Raw genomic sequence first — 23,705 nt, 5'->3', positions numbered from 1 at the left:
CTTAAATGTGGAATCTTAAAAAAAATTATACAAAAGAACTTACAAAAGAGAAACAGATTCATAGACTCATAGAAAAAATTTATGGCCACCAAAGGGAAAAGATGGGGAGGAATAAAATAGGAATTTGGGATTAAAAAAATAAACAATACTGGGAGTTTCCATTGTGGTGCAGTGAAAATGAACCTAACATCCATGAGGACGTGAGCTTGATCCTTGACCTTGTTCATGGGTAGGGGATCTGGCATTGTCATGAGCTGTGGTGTACGTTGCAGATGCAGCTTGGATACCCATGTTGCTGTAGTGTAGACCAGTGGCTACAGCTTCAATTCAACCCCTAGCCTGGGAACTTCTATATGCCATACCTGCAGCCCTAAAATAAGGCAAAAAAGACAAACAAATAATACCATATATAAAATAGATAATGGACAAGGACCTAATATATAGCATAGAGAACTATACTCAATATTCTATAATAACCTATATGGGAAAATAATCTGAAAAATAAAATATATACATATAACTGAACAATTTTGCTGTACACCTGAAATTAATACAGCACTGTAAATCAACTATACTCCAATGCAGAATAAAAAAGAGAAACAATAATTGATACTGTAGAAATATAAAAAATAATAATAAATAGTTAATATGCCAACAAACTGGGTAATCTAGAACAAAGTTTGTAGAAACAGTCTGTCAAAATTGAGTCAAGAAGAAACAGGTTATCTGAACACATGGTTAATATAAGTGAAATGGAATTAAAAAAAAAAAAACACTAAACAAAATTCCAGGACTAGAAGGCTTCACTCTGGAATTGCAACAAACATACAAAGAAAAATTTATATACCATATTTCTCAAACTCTTCTGAGAGAATGAAGAGGAAGTCATGCTATGAAGCCTCCATCACCCTAATAACAAAACCAAACAAAGACACTATAAAAAAAGGAAATTATACGCCAATATCTTTGATGAATATAGATGCAAAAATTTTCAACAAAAATTTAACTGAGTCCAACAATACATAAAACATATATAGCATGATGAAATCATATTCATGTAAGGTTGCAAGGATAGTTCAACATACATAATATCAAAGTGACACATCACATTAAGGAAACAAAAGCCCCCAAACATGTAATCACCTCGATAGACACAAGAAAAGCATTTGATAAAATTCAACAACCATTCACAGTAATAACTCACACCGAAGTGGGTATAGAGGGAACATATTTCAACATAATAAAAGCCATTTATGACAAACACACAGCCAACATAATACTCAAAAGCTGAAAGCTTTCCTGCTAAACTCTTGCAAGTCCTAGCAACAGCAATCAGACAGATTAAAAAAAGTTATCCAACTGGAAAAGATGATGTATAACTGTCATTATATGCAGATGATATGACACTCTAGATAGAAAACTGAAAGATTTTAAAAGTATTAAAAGTAATAAATGAATTCAACAAGATAGCAAGGTATAAGAAAAATATACAGAAATCCATTGCATTTCTTTATACTAATAATGAAATAGCAGAAAGATAAAGCAAAGGAGTTCCATTGTGGCACAGCAGGTTAAAAAATCCGGCATTGTCACTGCAGCGACTCAAGGGTTCAATCTCTGGCTCAGGAACTTCCACATGCCATGGGTGATGCAAAAAAAAAAAAAAAAAAGTTAAAAAAAATCCTTTTTAAAAATCATGTCAAAAAATTACCTAGGAATACACTTAACCAAGGTGAAAGATCTATATTCTAAGAACTATAAAACATTAATATAGGAAACTAAAGATGATTCAAAGAAATAGAAAGACATCTGATTATATCCAATTAGAAGGATTAATACTGTTAAAATAGCCATAGTACCCAAAGCAATCCACAGATTTAATGTGATCACAACCTACAGATTTAATGTGATCCCTATCAAATTATCCATGAAATTTTTTACACAACTAGAAACAATCCACAAATTTATATGGACCCACAAAGGAGCCAGAATTGCCAAAACAATCCTGAGGAAAAAGAACAAAGCTGGAGACATAACTCTTCCAGGTTTCAGACAATACTTCAAAGCTACCGTATTCAAAACAGCATGATATTGGCACAGAAACAGACATATAGTCACTGGAATGGAATAGAGCCCCAAATAAACCCATACCCCTACAGTCAATTAATCTTAGACAAAGGTAGCAAGGATATACAATGAAGAAAAGTAGTCACTTTGGCAAACAGTGCTGGGCAAACTGGATGGCCACATGTCAGTCAATGAAGTTAGAACACTCTCCCATAGCACACATGAAAAATTAACTCAAAATGGTTCAAAGACCTACATGTAAGACATGACATCATAAAGCTCCTAGAAAGAACAGAGGCAAGATATTCTCTGACATTAATTATAGCACTATTTTCTTAGATCAGTCTCTGAAGGCACAATAAATAAAAGCAAAAATAAACAAATGGTGCCTAATCAAAATTTAAAAGCATTATCATAGCAAAGAAAATCATCAGCAAAATGAAAAGACAACTTAGGGAGTGTGAGAAAATATCTGCAAAAGATGCCTCCAATCAGGGATTAATTTCCAAAATATACAAATGGCACATACAACTTCAGTATCAAAAACCGAAATAACAGAATCAAAAAATGAGCAGAGACCTAAATAGACGTTTCTCCAAATAACATATACAGATGGCCAGCAGGCACAAGAAAAGTTGCTGAACATCACTAATATTAGAGAAATTACATAACAAAACCACAGTGAGTTATAACCTCACACTGGTAAAAATGAATATCATCAAAAAGCACAAATAATAAATGCTGGAGAAGGTAGAGAGAAATGGGAACCTACACTGTTTATAGGAATGTAAATTAGTGCAAACAATTTATGGAAAACAGTATGGAGGTTTCTTAAAAATCTAAAAATAGAGCTACCATATCATCCAACAATCTCACTCCTAGACATATATCTGAAGAAACCACTAATTTCAAAAGATACAGGGAGTTTCCGTTGTGGCTCAGTGGTTAGCGAATCCAACTAGGAACCATGAGATTGTGGGTTCAATCCCTGGCCTTGCTCAGTGGGTTAAGGATCCGGCATTGCCGTGAACTGTGGTGTAGGTCACAGATGCAGCTAGGATCCCGTGTTGCTGTGGCTCTGGTGTAGGCCGGCAGCTACACCTCTGATTAGACCCCTAGCCTGGGAACCTCCATATGCTGTGGGAGTGGCCCTAGAAATGACAAAAGGACAAAAAAATAAAAATAAAAAGTAAAAAGATACAGGCACCCCAGTGTTTATAACATCAGTATTTACAATAGCCAAAACATGGATGCACTGTCTATTGACAGATGAATGGATAAAGAAAATGTGGCATATATGCACAATGGAATACTACTCTGCCATAAAAAGAATGAAATATTGACATTTGTAGCAACATGGATGGACTTAGAGAATATCATAGTAAATGAAGTCAGACAGAGAAATATAAACATGATGTCACATATACAGATTCTAAAAAAAATACAAATGAACCTATTTACAAAACAGACTCACAGACATGTAAAACAAACTTAACGGTTACCAAATGGGAAAGGGATGGGGGATAAATTAGGAATATGAGATTAGCAGATAAACACTACTATTATAAAACAGATAAGTAATAGTGATTTACTGCGTAATGTAGGGAACAACATTCAATATCTGGTAATAATCTATAATGGAAAATAATCTCGAAAAAATATAACTGAACCACTTTGCTATGCACCTAAGCGCAACATTGTAAATAAGCTACACCCAAATTTTAAAAGTGAGGTATAGAGGCAGAGAAGGGCAGTTTGAGAACCCATGTGACAGTAAAGACAATTTAAAAATAACTGCTAAGGTTCCTGATAGCTTCCTATTTGCTCTTCCCCCATCGTGACACCTACCTGAATACTTTTTACTAGACCGACTTTGCAGAATGTCTTTAACTACTTTCATTTTATGCCCACACTCGTTGAAATGAGTTCCTCTACTTTGATACAAAATAAGCCTGGCTAAAATAGTGACCTACGAAGAAGAGGAGGAAACCAGTACTTGTTAAGCACTTCATTTAACTTTAAAACAGCCATGAAATATAGGTATTGTTATCCATATTTTAGTGGCTACGAAATTGAGATTGAGAACATGGAACTTGCTTATGATCAAATTTCTCTATGTTATAGAGTCAAAGGTCTTTGTGACATCATATGGTATTTTCATTACCACCTTACTACGTAGGAAAATTCCTTATACCACATAAACAGTGATGTGCTAAAATAATTCAAGGTCATCTGGGGAAACTGAGAGCAAGCAAAGGTCACTATATGTAGGAATGGTCTAATAAGGATATCATTACACAACAAAGAATATTATATGAAGTTTCTAATGAAAGGAAAGGTCTAAAAATACAAACAAACTCATTGAAAAAATATACGAAGACAACGTAGAAATTTAGAATGAAAAGTTCCTGGTCTTCACATTGTTCTCAGGAAAGTTTTGTTTTACTTTGTTTTCCTTTGAGGAAAATGAAAACCTGAAGATTTAACTAAATATTTTAACTTAAAAGTCCTTTACCTTTTCTTTTCAAAAGAAAATTACAAAACATTATCTAGTTTTTTAGTTTTGGGATGTGTGCGTGTGTGTAATTTAGAATTTCTTTAAAACAGTTGTTTTAAAGAAGTTCCCTTTATAGTTTCCTTTAGGAGTTCCCTTTTGGTGCAGTGGGTTAAGGATCTGGCATTGCTACTATAGTGGCCTGGGTTGCTGCTGTGGCAAGGGTTTGATCCCAGGTCTAGGAACGTCCACATGCCATGGACACAGGCAAAATAAAAATAAATTTTAAAAGAACAAGATGTTTAGCACTCTGGAATTGCAGGCTGATTCAAAATATTTACTATCATGTAATAATTATATTGCTCATCCTCTGGAAAAAGATGTTTAAATATAATCTATAACACATACTGCTAGGGTATTAGCATGATCAGTAGAGAACATGAGATCAGAAATAATCTCAATCTTCATTCTGTTACTCAATAACTGATTTTAAATAAAAAATGTGAAGCTCAGTTTTCATCTGTATAATACAGAAGAAATACAACTAGGAATTGTTCTTACACCACAGGATGTATTAATGGCTTCTTAGCTAATTCAGATAGTTAGTTGCTATGCAATGCATGCTTTATGATGTAATGGTTAAGCATCCAGGGCTTGTAGCCAGAATGACTGGATTCAAATCCTAGCCCTGCTACTTACTAAAATATGAGATCTTCAGTAAGCTATGTAACCTTGAAAGCTGTGTAACCTTGACTTTGTGAAATGCAAGTAATCTTATAATCTACATTACAGTGTGTTGTTTCACTGATTTCATCTATGCAGGAAACTTGAAATAATGACTAGCACATAGTAAGTACTCAGAAGATAAAAGCCGTTGTTATTAAAACAATGCATTTGCAATCCCCATTGTAAATGAAGTTAGATACACATCTGGTACCACACCAGAGACTTCAGAATGATAGCTTTCATGTCACCTAATGATTTGGAGAGCACGACTAGGGGAGTGAGGACAGGGGAAGAAATTGAGAGCATTAAGACTGTGTTCAGAACCAAGAGTATGTGGGTAGGTCAGCCCTTAGAAATGGTGGAAAATTGAGGAAGATCTCTGAGTAGAAGGAGAGGCCTGGTATATTCCAAGCTGTTACTGATGTTAATGTCTGCAAGAGTAAGTACAATCTCTAGGGTTGGTATTCCTCAGATGATCACAGAGTGACCCCTGTCCTGGTGTTCTGCTGCCCTTCTAGAACATGAAGAAAGATTTAGGTGAGCAGATAAATCAACCAATCTCTAATTATCATTATTTCTAATTACCTTCAAAGCAAAAGAGGAACCTGGAGTTCCTGTCGTGGCACAGTGGAAACAAATCCAACCAGGAACCATGAGGTTGCGGGTTTGATCCCTGGCTTTGCTCAGTGGGTTAACAATCCAGTGTTGCTGTGAGCTGTGGTGTAGGTCACAGCTGCGGCTCAGATCTGGAGTTGATGTGGCATAGGCCGGCAGCTGTCGCTCTAATTAGACCCCTCGCCTGGGAACCTCCATGTGCCATGGACGTGGCCCTAAAAAAAAAAAAAAAAGAAAAAGAGGAACATATGTGGAAAATACTGAAAGTGAAATATGGCCAAATTATAGAAAATTACTTTTTCTTTTAAAAGTTGGCCAAATTTTCAAAACATGATGAGAAAATGGTGGTGGGAAGAAGTCAGAGATGCAGGTAGGTGAACTACTACAAACAACTGGGAAAAAGGCAATTATTCATCATGAGGTGGAATAATAGTAGAAAAAAAATTGAAGCAAGATAGCTCTAGGCTCACATTTTGGGTAACCTTTCTCAAATTACCTCAGCTTTCTGATCTGCAGTTTCTTCATCTAGAAAATGTAGATTTAAGTATATATAAGTGTATTGAGAGTAGATACATGATTGAATTAATGTATATAAAATGAGCCCATTGCCTGACAATAGTAGGTCTTAAATATACCACTTTCTTTCATCCCTCTCAAGGGTGCTAGACCCTGAAATATTAAATGAACACAAAGGAAAGTATCACTAACTGGAAGCAGGAAAGTAACAGCCTCCCTCTGGTCTCAGGCTTCTATCTTCAAGTCCCTGACTTAACACCATGGAATGGTTATGCAGCTGTTCAAGGCTGATGGCAGAATAAGAGACAGTGGAGTCTACGGAGCTTGGCTGTGATACACATCTTCCAACTTGGATTGCCAAGGTCTCTGTCAGCCCTGGCCTGGCAGCTAAAAGAAGCCTTTTCTTCTCACCTGGGCTCTTTCCACACATGTGCCATGGTGAAAAATTCTCCCTTTCCAGCACTGGACTAAAGGTTTCGTATCTGCCTTAACTCTTGTTCCTCACATTTCCATAATGTTGGATAATCGCACACCACCTAAAAAGATTTTGATGTACAGCCATATATATATATATATGGTAATCTCACTGAGTGACATTTGCTCGGCAGCGCTGCACTGCTGTTGATAAATAATACATGGTATTACATTTATACATTGAGGAAGAGGAATTAGAAATTTCAGGGAAAGAAAAAACCCTATTCAGCTATCTCAATCATTGCTTGCTATGATGTGCTGCTGAGTGGTGCACATGTTTTAAAATGAATATATGAAATATAGGAATTTTGTATTTCTGATTCCTGTACAAAATGTATTCATAAAAATGCCAAGATAGAATGTAGGGTATATCTTGATACCTGGATGTAGGATAATATAATGATGACAACAGTTACCAGGAAGCACATCTGCTTATCCTTATACATGAATGGCAGATATGTAGCATAAATGTCATCACTTTTCACTAAAGTACCAATGGTGGCATCACTAATTGACTATGACATCCTTTCAGAATGAATCTTGAGGTAGCTGGAACAGGAAAAAAACCATCTTAACACAGTGCCCAGGCAGTCCCTGTTGGCAAAGGAAAAATTCTTTGTTATAACTGACCCACAAAGTTGGAGGATATGGAGGAATGCAGGAGCCTGCAAGTCTGAGGTCAAACAGCAACAGTCTGACCACACCTGTAACTGTGTAATTTCTTAAGTGTCAAAACAGTAGACAGACTTTTAAAATCCAGCAAACTGATATCCATTATCTCATCTTATCATATTGTGATCAATTTCCTGGTGGTTCTCCTATGTGTCACCTAATTTAGTTAACAACTCTATTGACTGTCTGTGATATTAGATATGTCAATCAAACACCTGTCCTGCAAGCTGCTCCTTCAAAACTTCCAGGTTAAGTTTATTTCTTACTAAATGACTCAAGGCAGTGGTTTCCTGTTTTGGTTGCCATACCAAACTTTCCAGGTTAGAGATCTTAATATGTGCATCTACAGAAATTTGTATCAGTATAAACTGTGTGTTTAAATCATCTCTTGCAATTGATTGTTACATTAAATCATCCCATAGAGTCTAGGAAGAATTAAACATGCACCTATGGGTAGAATTTTGGAAAGGGAGTTGGTAAGAGAAAGAGACTGGTGTCAACAATTGAGTTAAAACATTTTTACCTTTACTCCAAAACATTTTGTAAATATATCCCTCTAGACAAAGGCAAAACAAGACTTTGGGAACCTCAATCTTACACAATTTGGGGACCACATCTAAGAAAACAAACAAAAAATTACAAATCCACAACTAGGTGGAGAGCCTTGGAAGGGGCACATGCAAGTAAAGAGACATGAACCTGAAGCATCAAAAACTTCATAGTAAACCTGCCTCTGATTCTAGCAAACTAGAGACAGAAGAGTAATTTGCATAAATCCATGTACCAGAATGAGAGCTATTACCTTTATAGTTGCCCTGGGATTTGACTACTACTCCCCAAATTGAGTAAATTATGGAGTGTTCCTATGTTTAAACAAGAGTGGCTACAAACATCTCTGCTGGACTAACTGAAGAGCAAACAAAATTTATCTTATAGAAAATATTCATTTTCCACATATATGAGAAAAACAGAAGAGTACTCCAAAGAGACTTGCTTGATGAAAATATGTGAAAGACAGGGTTTTGGGGGCACTTCCCTCCCCTTCCAATTAGTGAAGGGCTGTGTTTTCCCTTGTCTCAAGCCAAGTCATTAAGAGCAAATGGAAAACACTCATAGAAATAGGGAAGGAGGGGAGGAAAGGAGGAGAGAGGGAGAGAGTTTCTTGTAGGAGGAGGAAGGACTCCTCTGGGTGTTGAGATGTGAGATGAAGTCAGAGAAGAGATGGAAAAGTTTGAAAGAGGTCAGCCATATAATGCATCACCATGTCAGAATGGTGCAGAGTGAAGGCTCCTGTGAATAACCTCCAAAAATCTTCCAAAGCACATCTATGAAGGATCTCTGACTGGGCAATCACTGCAGGACTATAACCAGGATTAAGTAAAAAGACCTTGAGAATCTTCTCATCCCTTTCTCTCCTCTCCTTTACCTCACAAGGTCTGTGGAGTGGAGAGGAACCATGCTATCAACCTTCTTTCCCCTTGCTGGTTCCCAAATATTTGGTCAATCTTGAACTGGGGTAGGAAGAAAAATGTTTGAATTGTGTGCGAGGTTAGCTTTGACTCAGATTATACTAGACTGAAAAATGACACTCTTTTAAGACCTAGAAGTTATCAGAAAAGCAATATATTTGTCAAAGATATCCAGGGAGAGGGAAGAGAGATCTCAGCATATTTGAAGGCCCGGGTGGTAGAAAAACGTAATTATTTTCTGACTGGATCCTACTAAGTTCAGTGTGTTTACTAAGCCTGTTAGACATCCTTATTTCCTTTTATGAAATGTTTTGCCACAGAGCAGTCAATTGTGTCCAGTTTTCTTCTCCAGTGGAGCTATGTTCTGTTGCTCTGTTCTGATGAAAACTCATTATATATAAAACACAGCAGATAAGAGCTACTATTGAAAGTAAAATACATGAACTTTTGGAGTGTTTTATTCACTATGTGAAGTAAATCCTCTAAAAAGCCACAAAGGAACTGAAAAAGTACTCCTCTTCTCTAGTGTATTAAGAAATGATTAAATTTGCTGATGTCACCAAGTTTCATTCTTTTCCCTCACCTTGGCTAATTCAACGTTGTCATTTCACTGGAATTATACTGCTGTGCATCACTCTATGTGATAAGCATACAGTAGGGACAGTTTTAGTATGCATAACAGGTTGTGTAGAAAGTAACTGTGTTAACAAAGACTGTTTCATGATTCAAAGAGTTACAAAATGACATTTACTACTCTTTATTGTTCTTGTATATGAGCAGTACTAAAGAAATGTAGTCTTTTGTTAGTTGACATACCTGATTCTTTATTCATTCAAGGAAACCCAGTTACTCAACATTTTAGTGTTCTCTATTCTTCAAGGTTCAATTTTTAAAGTAAAAAGCAAAGCAATTTATTTTAGTGGTAAACATTACCCTTCAGTGTCATGAATTTTGTGTGCACATAAATATTCCAAAGAGAGATAATTTATAACTACCATTAAAAAAAGCTTAGCATAATTTTACCTTATGAGGTATTAGGATGATTATAAAGATGTTGTTGACTCACCCACAATACTTTAACTGATACTATTATGGACCCTTTATTTATGGATTTGCTTTATCCTCATGACAACTAGATATATAGAAGTTGGTCTTATATACTTTTTATAAATTTGAGATTTGACATTCTGAGAGGTTAGATAAATTTCTAAGACTATGTAGCTTAGAACTAGAAAACAGCCGAGCCATTTCTAACACTAAATCTCATGAGCTCCTAAAACTGAATCCCACGCTCACTCCCTTTCACCATCACAATATACCCGCCTTTAAGGAACTTGTTCTAAACAAGGAATATTAATCAAAAACACATTCTTCCTCAAGGTCAGGTTACTAACTAAAGGGAGATTTGCACAAAGAGAATGTCTGGATAACTGTTGACACTTGGTAGCAGGAATGAGGGAAAGTTTAGCAGCCTTTAAAGTAAACCTTTGAGAATATTTTGATTCCTTAAAAGTGGAGCATCAATGACCTACATTTTCCTGCCATAAAACAGGGAGGTGAAGGCTAAAGCAACTCTGTTTTCTAAGCTGAGGATTAAAAAAATGGGAGTTGTGGAGTTCCCGTCGTGGCGCAGTGGTTAACGAATCCGACTAGGAACCATGAGGTTGCGGGTTCGGTCCCTGCCCTTGCTCAGTGGGTTTAACGATCCGGTGTTGCCGTGAGCTGTGGTGTAGGTTGCAGATGCGGCTCGGATCCTGCGTTGCTGTGGCTCTGGCGTAGGCCGGTGGCTCCAGCTCTGATTCAACCCCTAGCCTGGGAACCTCCATATGCCGTGGGAGCGGCCCAAGAAATAGAAACAACAACAACAACAATAACAACAACAACAAAAAGACAAAAAAAAATGGGAGTTGTGGACTGCTTAAGCAGCTGAAATTTGCAGGACATACATAGAAAAAGAGAGCCGTACAGAGAGAATGCTTTGGAAGTCTGTATGGTCGTTCACTGTGGACCCCTGGCCAAAAGCTAGGCTGCACGTCACAAGGTGAGATACCCTGCTGTGAGGCTGACAGCTGAATGGTACCAGAAGCTGTGCAGTGCTGGGAGTGGAGGTCATGCAGTCCTGACAGACACTGGCATTCCGGTTCAATCAGAATGGAAAGGACACCCTGAGCACCTCAGGCATACAACGTAAGTCCTAGAAAGGTCACTGCAGTGGCGAGGATGCCTAAGGAACTGCTCTAAGGTCACATTCTGAATGGCAACAGAACTGCCATAACAAAAATATAACTAAGCCTGGAAGGACCAAAAAGACTTGTGTGTGTGCCTGCCAAAAGAGTCATACTATTTTTAAAAGGTGGCATAGTTATGCTCCTTTCAATATATGACACAATGTGAGGCTTACATTAAAAAAAAAAAAAAGGCTAGCCAATAAATTATGAAAATGAGCATTGCCAATTATTTTAAAAAATAATAACTATAGATGTTGGAATTGGCATACAAATATGCTAAAAGCATATTATTAGTAGGAGGTTTTAAAACCTGAAGGAAAAAAGTAAGTGGTGATAAAGAAGAGTAAACAGGTGGCAAATCTCAAAATTGGGAGAGAAGCCATAGAAAGAACCAGGCAAATTCTAGAACTGAAAAATACAGTAACTGCAAAAAACTACAGGATGAACTTATTTTGCAATCTGAGGAATACAGGGGAAGATGTTGGAAAAATGAACAAACCAAACATGAATTCAGTGACCTGGAGTTAATCTCAACACAATGTACCTAGTGTAATTTAAGTCCCAGAAGGAGATAAGAGAGAGAATGGTCAATGAAAACATATGAGAACCTAAGCACTGAAACACCTGAATTTCTAAGAAACATCAGTTTATATACTAACACTTGTTGATTTATAATCCTAAGAAATATAAAGAAATAAAATCATGAGATAGCACATCGTACCAAAGTATGCTGAAAATTGAAAATAAAATCTTAAAAACAGGGAAAAAATTATAGAAAAACAGTATTATGAAGGATTGCTGACTTTTCATTGGAAACAAGGAAGGCAGAAGACAATGGACCAAAATCTTTGCTGAATATTTAACAGTGCTGAATGGCCAACCTGAAATTCTAAAATATCCCTTAAAATAGAGAAATAAAGCCATTTCAATTTTGACAGCTCAGAACCTGTCAGTAGCACACTGGAATTTCAGGAAATGAGAAAGTTTTCAGATTAAAGAGAAATTATAGTGGATGGGAACTTGTATCTTCCAGAAGGAATGAAAAACATAGGAAATGGTAAATATGTGGATAAATATTAAATACATTTTTCTCTTAATTTTTCTAAAGATGACTATTCAAAGAGCATAATATGATATTGCCATATTTCATAAGCAGATACAAAATATATGAAAAACAACAGTACTAAGGCTGGGGGATAAATGAAATTTCACCATTGTTTTGACATTTTACCTGCAATTTTACAACCCTGAATTTAGGTAATCTAGGTTAAGATGCATATCATTACCCCTAAGAAAACTAAAAAAATTATACCGTAAGGAAAAACAGCCAAAAAGTCTATAAGACATAACAAAATATATGTACTAAGCATACTAATTAAAAGGCAGAGATGGTCAGACTGAATAAAAAAGCAAGATCCAACTACTTTATGGTATCCAGAGTGACCACTTCATGTACAAAGACAGAATTAGGTTGAATGTAAAAAGGTGGGACAATATCCTAGGCAAACATTAAGCCTAAGAAATACGGTATGGTTGTATTAAATATCAGACAAATTTGACTTCAAAAGGAACCTCTCAACCATAAAATGGTTAATTCTTCAGGAACTGTCTGTCTAAATATATATGAATCTAATAACAGAACTATGAGCCACATTAAGAAACCACAGGACTAGATAGTAAAATAGACAAATGCACATTCACAGTTTCAGATTTTAACACCCTATTTTCAGTAATAAAAGAGACAAAAATATCAATATCTATATATACATCTATATAGAAGATGGAGTAACATGATATAGAAGAAATGAACATGCAATCACACAACTTGATTACATTTGGAAAACATTAAATCTAATAATTGTTAAGTGCATTCTCTTTTCAACTGTACATGCAATGGACCCCAAGATGGACCATGTACTGGGCCATAACATGAATCAAATCAAAATATTGTGCATGGAGTTCCCGTCATGGCTCAGTGGTAAATGAATCCGACTAGGAACCATGAGGTTGTGGGTTTGATCCCTGGCCTTGCTCAGTGGGTTAAGGATCTGGCGTTGCCATGAGCTGTGGTGTAGGTCGCAGACGCAGCTGGATCCCGCGTTGCTGTGGCTCTGGTGTAGGCCAGTGGCTACAGCTCCGATTAGACGCCTAGCCTGGGAACCTCCATATGCCGTGTGGGAGCGGACCTAGAAAAGGCAAAAAGACAAAAAAATATATATATACATATATATCTGCTCTGCCTGGATATTTCCATGAAAATCACAGTAGCCCACTAATTTTAAACAGATTAGACTGAATGAGCAAAAAGTGGCAAGTGTGCTGGAGGTCTTGTACAATCCTTAGGATACGACTCCTCTCATGGTGCAGCAAGGTAAGGATTTGGAGTTGTCACTGCAGCAGCTTGGGCTGCTGCTGTGGTGTGGGTTCAATCCCTGGCTTGGCGGCCAAAAAAAAATCCTTATAAGATGAACTCTATATGAATATTTAAGAGCTTACCACATCAATGAATTTTTCTAGATGCCCAGTGGTATGGGGCATGGTGTGATAATCTCCTCTAAAGGGGCACCTTTCACCTGCCTAAAGAAGTGGCAGGGACCTTAGGGACTAAATTCATAAGTAAGCAGAAAGACTTGGCCAGTTGGCGTTAACCAGTTTCTTCACTGGTCAGCTCAGTGCTGGGACAGTGGGCACATGGGAAGGAGGAGCCATGGTGGCAGGGATGAATGTTATACACAGACCCAAAAGCATGAGATCCAAGGGCGAGTTGGCTATTATTGCTGCCATATTTTCAATGCCATTAACAGAAACCCATATGGAGTTCCCAATATGGCACCATCCTTTAAAGGAATGAACACATTAGAGATTGAGTTTTTCTTACCTCCTTACAGAGTTTTTCTCAGTACCATTTTCTAAGGATTTACAGCATTTAGCTCAGTCAGGATTAAACATAAAACTACAGTACACTAAAGGATCTATTATATATCTACTGCTGCATAAAAATTCCCCCAAATGTCATGGCTTAAAACAATAAACATGCACTTTTTACACAGTTTTTTGGGGGGTCAGGAGTCTGGGAATAGCTTAGCTAGATGGTTATGTAGCTAAAGTCATACTCAGCATGTTAGCTGAGGCTTTAGTTATCTGCATGTGGAGATCTATTCCACCAATGTCTTAATCATGTACCTGGCAAATGCATGCTGGTTCTTCATAGGGGTCCCTGTACAAGGATATTGGAGCAACTTTAGCAAATGACAAGTGCATCCACATGAGCAAATGATCTAGTAGGGAGCAAAGTGAAAGGAGCACATTATGTGGAATAGCTCTCCAAGTCACATGGTATCATTTCCACAATATCCTATTGTTAACAGAGGTTAGCTCCATTCAGGGTGACTGAAGACTACAGAGATGAAAAATACATGGAAATAAAAGTCAGTGGGTACCATATTGGAGGTTGGCTCTCATAAGAGCCAGTATGTCGAAGCAGTGGGCACATGGATCTACTTTTTCTTTTTTGGTGAGGGTAGAGAATTTTAATACCAAATTAAATCAAAGAACAAGACATACTGAAGACCCAAATTAAGATGATTTTGAATCATAAAATGTGAAACTAGTAAATTCAAAATTTTGATAAAGAAAATTTTACAGTAAATTAAAATTTTGATAAAAAATTTTATAGTAATAAAGTAAAACAGGCTCCTCCTTTTCTAAAAATCAAAAAAAGCAATTGCATAAATTACAGCAGATGGCCATGGGATTCACTGATCTGTCCTCTTACAATATTCCATGCTGACAAGAGTGATAGAATGGTATTTTAAAGGTAAAGATGAGATTCTCACTTTGAGATCTTATGCTACAAGAATGATACTCCATTCAACCAGAAGGCAGCATACACCCTAATTCAATGGCCTATATGATGCTGTCTCCCCAAACAAGTAGAATACCTGTGTTCAGTAACCAAAGTACAAAAGTACTAGTAGCCTCACTTGTTGTAACACCTAGTGACCTGTTCAGGGAACGTGAACTTCATGTTTCCATGAATCTAGCCTCCATGGGTCCATATTCTTCACTGAAATGACTTCTCCACTGGATTGTTTTGGTCAAAAATCCATTCACTCTATGATGTTATTTCTAGTCTCTCAATTTCATTCAATTGAACATGTGTTTTCTTTGCACCAATACCAGCATATCTTGATTATTGTGGCTTAGTGTCAAACTTGAAACCAGGTAGTGTAAATTCCAGCTTTTTCTTCCCAAAGAAAAACTAGAAGATCTTACACATTTTTATACCCATTTTTAGAATTAACTTGTCGTTTTCATCAGAAATCTATTTGGATTTTATTACAATTGTATTGAATCTACAGGTCAACTTGGAGAAAATGGGACATCCAACTTAGGTGGGGTTCTCTGTGATATGGGTTCTGATACACTGAGATTTGCTCCTATGAGATTTATCGGTGAGTGCTCTTGAGAACAATTCTTCAGGGGAAATGAAGCATGTCTGGGCAACACAATAGGCTAACCCCGATAGACGTCCAACAGAGGGCTCAGTTGCTTTGTGACCTCTATATGGGAACGTATATTCAGAATTTGCTTGTAATTGTCAAACCATGGTAAGTCCATATTGCTGCCAAATACAGATGAATTTGTTAGAAAAATAAATACAAAAGAAAAATACACTGAATTAGAGTTAATACTGAGCAGATATTTTTAACTACAAATACTTTTAAAACCTTAACTTCCACACTGGTAAGAAAAAAGCCTAGCTGACTGTTAGGGAATAAGCATCATTTAGCCAGATTTGTGATGCATATCTTTCTCAGAACTCTATTTCTTCTGTTTTGTTTGTTGTTGTTGTTTTTCAGGCCCCAATCCTCTTTTTAGTAATCTAAGGACTGGTGATAGACAACTAAGCTTTCAGCTGTTTCTAAGAACTTACACCTCGATTTTCACTATAAATTATCTCCTTCTATACTCTCAAATTCCAAGAAAATAAAACACCCTGTTGTTCCAAAGTGAAAAAAAAATGTCAAATTCAAAGGTTTAGAAGTAATTTATTGGGGAGATGACTGCAAAGTGTTTTATGATTTGCTACAAATTCTGTGGTTACGGCCAATTAGAGCAAAGTGCTTACTCAGTATTATTAAACATTGGATATTGTCACTTTGCCCATTGTTACAGAATTGGGTAGACAGAATGATATTTCCCCACAGAGCAATCTATCCCAAGGACTGCATCACTGCTGATTTATTTCCATTTAATATGGTGTTGGTTGTACCCATGGCCTGCTTATTTTCAATTATCACAGTTGGAGGGAGGCATCTTCTCTGCTCCCTGTAATTGAAAAATAACCTGTCACTCTGCATATCCCATTCTTAAATTCTGAGCTCAGATATCACATCCTTCATGAAGCTGTCACTTTATCTCTTTTCCTCAAGTCTTTCTCTTCTGAATTCCAGTATATTTGTAGATAACTCTATTCCCTACAAACTGACTGTAGGCATCATAAGCTAGGGATGTTGTTTTCCAATTAGTATGCTCTACAATGCCTAAAAAAATATAGACAGACCCTTAATGACTCAATTAATCTTATCCAAAGTAGAGATAATACATAAAAAAGAAAAATAAATATAAATTTGTTGGGTACTATTGTTTATCCAAACACATCAAAAATTTTAGGTTAATATTTTTAAATTGAGCTAATTAAGGTATTAAAGTTGATCATAAATATGTGAACTAGGTGGCAGAGAATTGTGGTTACTAAAGATTATAGGAGGAGAGATTCATATTTTAGGAAGCAACAAATCTACTATGTATTTCAGTTCAGAAAATAGTGTAAAATATTTATCACAATTATGTTCATACGTAATCTGATCAAATGAAGCAAATCATTTGGTTAAAATGTTTTTCAGATATCTGAAATGCAAAAACAAGCCAAGATTTTATAGGCAAAGATCTTGTCTACAGCCATTTTGTAAAAATGCCTAAGAACCGGTTTTTTTGTTTGTTTTTTGGCTGCATCCATGGCATGTGGATATTCCCAGGGCAGGAACAGTACATATCACAGCAGCAACCAGAGCTGCTGCAGTGACAACACCAGATCCTCAACCTGCTGCACCACAAGGGAACTCCACGTGAGAACTGTTAAGCTTCTCCAACTGAAACATTTTTCCTGGAGGGCTGCCTCTCTAGCAGCATCTGTGCCCCCTCCATGTTTGGGGCTTGTGGACCCTGACCTTCCTTCTCAGCTTTGGGTCTCACTGAGTTCTGGAAACTATTTTGTCCACTTGCCCCTTCGGTCCTCAGCATAAAAGTACCTACTGACTTGTGCTAACATGAGTTGTGTGTTCTCTTAATCTTTTCCACACCCCTAATTATTCCTTAAATCCATGCCTTTTCAATATGTGCCATGTTATTTTCTGGAACTTTAAATCAGAAACAATTCACCCCTATGGTCACAGATTATATTTCCTGTTTAAAAATTTTCTATACTCTGGAGGGGGTATATTTCCACATTCCCTATTTTCATTCTCTTGCCCTGGAAATATCAATCGGTGAGCTACTTTTAATTCAATTTCCTCTCCTACGCAAAGACACCTAAGGGCCAAAATTTGAGTCAGCAGGTCATTTAAAGCTTGAAAAGTGGTAGACAAGTTCCAAATTAGAGATATGCCACAGATATTAAAACACATTGAAATAAAACTCGCAGTTACATAAGAAATTTTCTGTTCATGGAAGCCCCCAAATATGATAACCAAACCTAGCAGTTTCTAAATCTTTGCAGAGATTACAGGGCTGTATGTCAACACTGTTGCTTCTATTACTGCTCTTAATACTTGCCTATGAAATATAAAGGTTTCTGTAAAGTATTTAGGCATTACATTTTTAGATAACTTGAATAACTCCTTTCAAAAATTTCATGTCCAGTGCAAAGTTGGATCTCCTACTTCTACCTCCTACTTTAGCAGCTGTAACCTGCCTCTCACACTCACCTATTTTGACTCTTCCAACAGAAATCATTTCCAGCCTACTCAGTTGCTAAAAGGAGCCATGAATTTTTCTTTGTCCTCTTGGATTTGCCATTAGTCCTGCTCCTCTTTCATGAAAGTATCTCCTTCCCCATTGCCTATGAATTCTATGAATCTGTCTTCTATCCTTTTCACTGATATCTCCATACACATGTGACATTCTCTTGCTACTTTCTCCCCTTCCACTGCATAGTTCTGGGTACACATTTTTCAAATACTATTTCAGCTTGAGTTACAACCTCATGAGAATGACTCTTAAATATTTACCATTACTGACTTCTACCTTAAACTTTAGTTTTGCACTTTTGTCTAGCTGCTGGCTATCACTTTTTGATGCCATAAAAATCACTTCATCTCCATTCTTAATTTCCTTGAAGCATCTCACAACTGAAACACAAATTTTAACACTTTCCTGGCGTCTAAGAAGCACGTTTCAGTGCAGAGGTTGAAAAATTGCAGACCACGGACCAAACCCTGTCTGCCAACTGTTTGTGCACAGCATGTAAGTGAAGAATTTGTTATAAATAGTTGAAAAAGGGGAGGGGAAAATAATATTTCATGAGGTGAAAATTTTTATGAAATTAAAACTGCGTCTTTAAACACTATTTTATTGAAATACAGCCAGGCTTATTTATTTACATGTTGTCTATAGCTCCTTCTGTCCTGTAATGACAAGAGTTGTAACAGGGTACAATATGGGCTGCAAAGCTTAACATATTTATATCTGGCCCTTTTGAGAAGTCTGCAGACTCCTGGTTTAAAGGATGAAGTCTGAGTTTAAAGTAGATAATCAAAGTATTAATCTTAGACATTCTCCTCAATTAAATGAAATTTCAGAGAAAGTTACTTTGTCCTAATGAGCCTTGGGTTTTATTATCTGTAAATTAGAACTACCAATAGTCGGAGTTCCCTTCGTGGCTCAGTGATTAATGAACCCAACTAGGAACCATGAGGATGAGGGTTCGATCCCTGGCCTTGCTCAGTGGGTTAAGGATCTGGCGTTGCCATGAGCAGTGGTGTAGGTCACAGACCTGGCTCAGATCCCAGGTTGCTGTGGCTGTGCCGTAGGCTGGCAGCTGTAGCTCTCATTTGACCCCTAGCCTGGGAACTTCCCTATGCTGCCCCCCTAAAGCAAAAGCAAAAACAAAAACTACCAATAGTCAACTCCTTCTATAATGCTTATTTTATCTCAAGCCTAAGACTATTAGCATAGACTTTTAATTATTTTCTAAGTTTCTTCTAAGACATTTGGCGAAGCAGTGTCAGACAGAATATATTTTAATATGGCATCATCTCAGAAATACTTCATACACCTTTGCCTTTCAACTTGTTTCAGCTTCAAGTGAAAGAATCTAAGCTTGAAATAACTTCACCAAATGACATATCAAACAATTGTTTATAATTTTAGAGTGTACTTTTTTCCTTTTATAGATAGTGTATATATGAGCATATATGATATATTAAGTATTATCGCTATAGAGTGCATTACACATATGGTGTAATAAAAATGGCTCCTTTAAAGTGATGTTGGAAACACTGCCTTACCATCCTATTACTTACAAAAATAGAATCCAGTTTTATTTAAAGGCCTAAATGTGCAAGTTACAACTCTATGACAATAGGAAAACCTCTACGATCTCTAGTCTCATAATTTATAAAGTAATTTTCTTCTAATGCTTTACAACAACAGCTCATTGTCAACCAGAAGCCACTTTTTTGTTCCCTCTAACAGTTTTTAGGGCACCACAATTTTGTTTTACTTGAAGTTGTTTTAGACATAACATTTTTTACATTTTATGACAAGCCCTAAGTATCTACTTATCTAAGATGAAGACTATATTTAATCTTCTATTAAAAAATTACACTGCTTGGAGGTGCCATCGTGGCGCAGTGGAAACAAATCCAACTAGGACACATGAGGACGTGGGTTGGATCCCTGGCCCCGCTCAGTGGGTTATGGATCTGGGATTGCAATGAGCTGTGATGTAGGTCGCAGACGCGGCTCAGATCTGGTATGGCTGTGGCTGTGGCCGGCAGCTGTAGCTCTGATTAGACCCCTAGACTGGGAACCTCCATATGTTGCAGGTGCAGCCCTAAAAAGACAAAAAAAAAAAATTACACTGCCTTAAACTTTACTGATCTTTCATTTTATTTTTATCATTAGTTTTCCTGTTCCTCATCCTCTTGACTACTTTTGTTGGGCTGCACTCTGCAGGCCTGCAAGCCTTGTAGGTACGCAGCCTTGAGAAAGAAGAGATCAGAGATAGTAACACACAGCAATTTTACACTTCTAAACCCAAGTTCCTGGAGTGACACCTACCATGGACAGCAGATGGCAGGTAGGACAGGCAGCATCTTCACTACTTGGGGAAAAGGAGACTACCATTTAGAGAGGGAACTGATATCAGGTTGGCTCATCAGTTACCAGGGAAACCAGCAACTGGGGCAGAGGGCAAGTAGATAAGTGGTAAGTAATAAAGCCCTATAATTAATGGGAATCAGGTGAGTGAAGCAGGGACTGATCAAGCAGGGGATGTATTGAGAGCAAGAGAACAGCGAACTTGAATGGCCTAACCATACAATACGTATGAATGCACATGAGTGCATATATATTGTTATCTCATTATAAATGCTGATCTCTATATATACATATGCTTACACCATAAATATATACACAGTGTACATAAATACATATGTAAATACTAGATGTACTTTTGGGCACATATTATGGATTCTTTAAAGCAGCAAGAAGCAATCAATTAGATACATAATTGGCAACACAGATTCTTTAACATTTTTTGAATTAAAAAAAGACATATATAGGGAGTTCCTGTCGTGGCGCAGTGGTTAACGAATCCGACTAGGAACCATGAGGTTGCGGGTTCGGTCCCTGCCCTTGCTCAGTGGGTTAACGATCCAGCGTCGCTGTGAGCTGTGGTGTAGGTTGCAGACGCGGCTCGGATCCCGCGTTGCTGTGGCTCTGGCATAGGCCTGCGGCTACAGCTCTGATTAGACCCCTAGCCTGGGAACCTCCATATGCCGCAAGAGCGGCCCAAGAAATAGCAAAAAGACAAAAAAAAAGATAGCATATATATATATATATATATATATATATATATATATATATATATGCTAAGACCAGCTCAGCAGGTGAGGGCTGAAGAACAGGTGCTGTGAAAATTAAGAAAAGGTTAACATAAAACAAAACACAGAGACATTTATCTTAATTAAAGGTGGAAACCTGGGGACTCAAGGTCTCAGGGACAAGAGCGTAGCCTCAAGAAACCACAGTTTTTATTGCGCTTTTTAGGATTACCTCAAGTGAGGAGGGGGTTATAGGTGCAGTATATGGTTCTTTTATGATTTTAAAAGTCACATAACTGGTAGCTGGTTAAGCTTTTATTCTGACCTTTAGGCATATAACAGTCATTAGCATTGAGGAAGCCTGGCCTTAGCTGTCTATGCATAGCATCTAGAGAATCATCATTGTGCCTCCCATCTGTGGCAACCCTGCGTGCCTAGGTTTACACCTCATTCTCCTTGCTGATGCATATCTTGCTAACGGCCCCTCATAAACCCCCTGGGGCCATGAGGCTCCTCCTTCTCTTGTTTTAACAGGACATATCATGCTGTGCAAAGGGTGTGCCAATCTGCACAGGCCCAGCATGCCTAGACCAAAGCATTATGTCCTCATTCAGCTGACCGCATGATTGACTTATGCCTTTTGGTCTTTGTTCTTAAGCTTAAGTTATTTACCAGCATTGTACTGTTTTTCAAGCAGGAATATGGGGTAAATGTAAGCAGGACAAGATGGAGTTTTCGGCATAGAAAATAGAAGCAGAGAGGCTAAGAAAAGATTGCAGAAACATGTCTTCTGACACACACACACACACACATATACTGTGTGTATCACATGGTATATATGAATTGATAACTTGATAACTCACTCTCTTGGTCCTCCAAACTTACAGTTCAAAAGAAAATGGGAGTAAAAGTCAAACGAAAATTAGTATTTGTGCATAGGTATATCTTTCATATACAGTATATATAAGCACAGCAATAAGTTCATATTTATAGGTACTTGGGATCACAACCAAAAGGACATTTTAAGTACTTTCTCAAAGACCTACAGAACATAAACAGTTCTGCCATGATGTTATGGTAGAAATTAACATGAATATGGAGCTAACACAGTTCATGTCAAGTGCATAAATTGAATAGTTTAAGTCTAGTGCTAAGTGTTCCCCTGACTATCATTTTGTCAGTGTAACTTCTAACAAGGACTGTGGTGTTCAGGCATTCAGAGGATATGGAAATAATCTTTGTAAAATTTGACTATTCTAATGAGATTTCAGGGAAAAATATTCAACTTTTAAATTGACTTACTTATAGGTCACTTAGGTTTTCTTTTTATTACTGTGCTTCCCTTTTTTGCTTTTCAATTCTTCACTTTAAAAAAACCCTCTTCCCCTCTCCAAAGCTATTTCCACCTGTCTCCATTTTAATTATATCTATTATTGACTTAACCTGCGCTTATGTTACATAATTTCTCTTCTGTGGAATTGGAAATTGTGTTTAATTCAATAATCATCAAAGGGGTGATTTAGAGATGCTGGTTTTACTGAAGTGTGTGTGGAGGAGTGTTTCATGTCAAGGAGAGCAATCTTTAGTTCAGGCTCCTTTCAGTATATCAAGACTCAGGAGTTGTCTTTTAAATCAAGTTGAAAGAGAACCTATTTACTGGCTGGCAATCATAGACTAAGAATTTGGAGCTCTTGTGGCTTGATCTCACCGTATATTATTTGAATAGGATGCATCAAATACGGGGAAAAGCAAGATAAATAATCAGCAAACACAAAGTTAAAATATAAAGACAACATCTGCATCATTTGCTTTCTCAAAAACAATCATGACTCTGATATACTCCAAATGTTTTGAAGAATATATTCAAAGTATTCAGTAGTTTACGAGTAATTTAGTGAATCAGAATTAAAGCAATGTTCCTCTTCAAATTACTCTAACTTCATAAGAGGAAGTTTCAATGCTGATAAATACAGAACTTTTAATAATAAAGTATTGTTTCAACTATATATCTTTGGATCATGTGCATTTCCTTGATGAATGTAACCAATACTTTTCCATGCATTATGAAGCAAGGAGTGGGGGTGGGTAATAACATTAAAATCCCTTTACATTTTACAACCTTCTGTTATATACATTTATCGACAATCTCACGGGGGGTGTCTGGGCAGGTATTATTAGTCTTCTGCGTCCCAGTTAAAATTTGTTGCATACATTAGTAGCCCAGGAGGCAGGCAGAGGCCTTCCTGGGACACAATTCCCCTACCCCCGCCCCAGTGTCCTCTTCTTGCCCCCTGTTTGCAGAAAAACCTTAGCTCCCTAGGCCTTCCCTGAGTTC

Source organism: Phacochoerus africanus, chromosome 4 (genome assembly GCF_016906955.1).
Source record: "Phacochoerus africanus isolate WHEZ1 chromosome 4, ROS_Pafr_v1, whole genome shotgun sequence".
Taxonomy (NCBI): Eukaryota; Metazoa; Chordata; class Mammalia; order Artiodactyla; family Suidae; genus Phacochoerus; species Phacochoerus africanus.
This window is presented reverse-complemented; position numbering follows the sequence as displayed.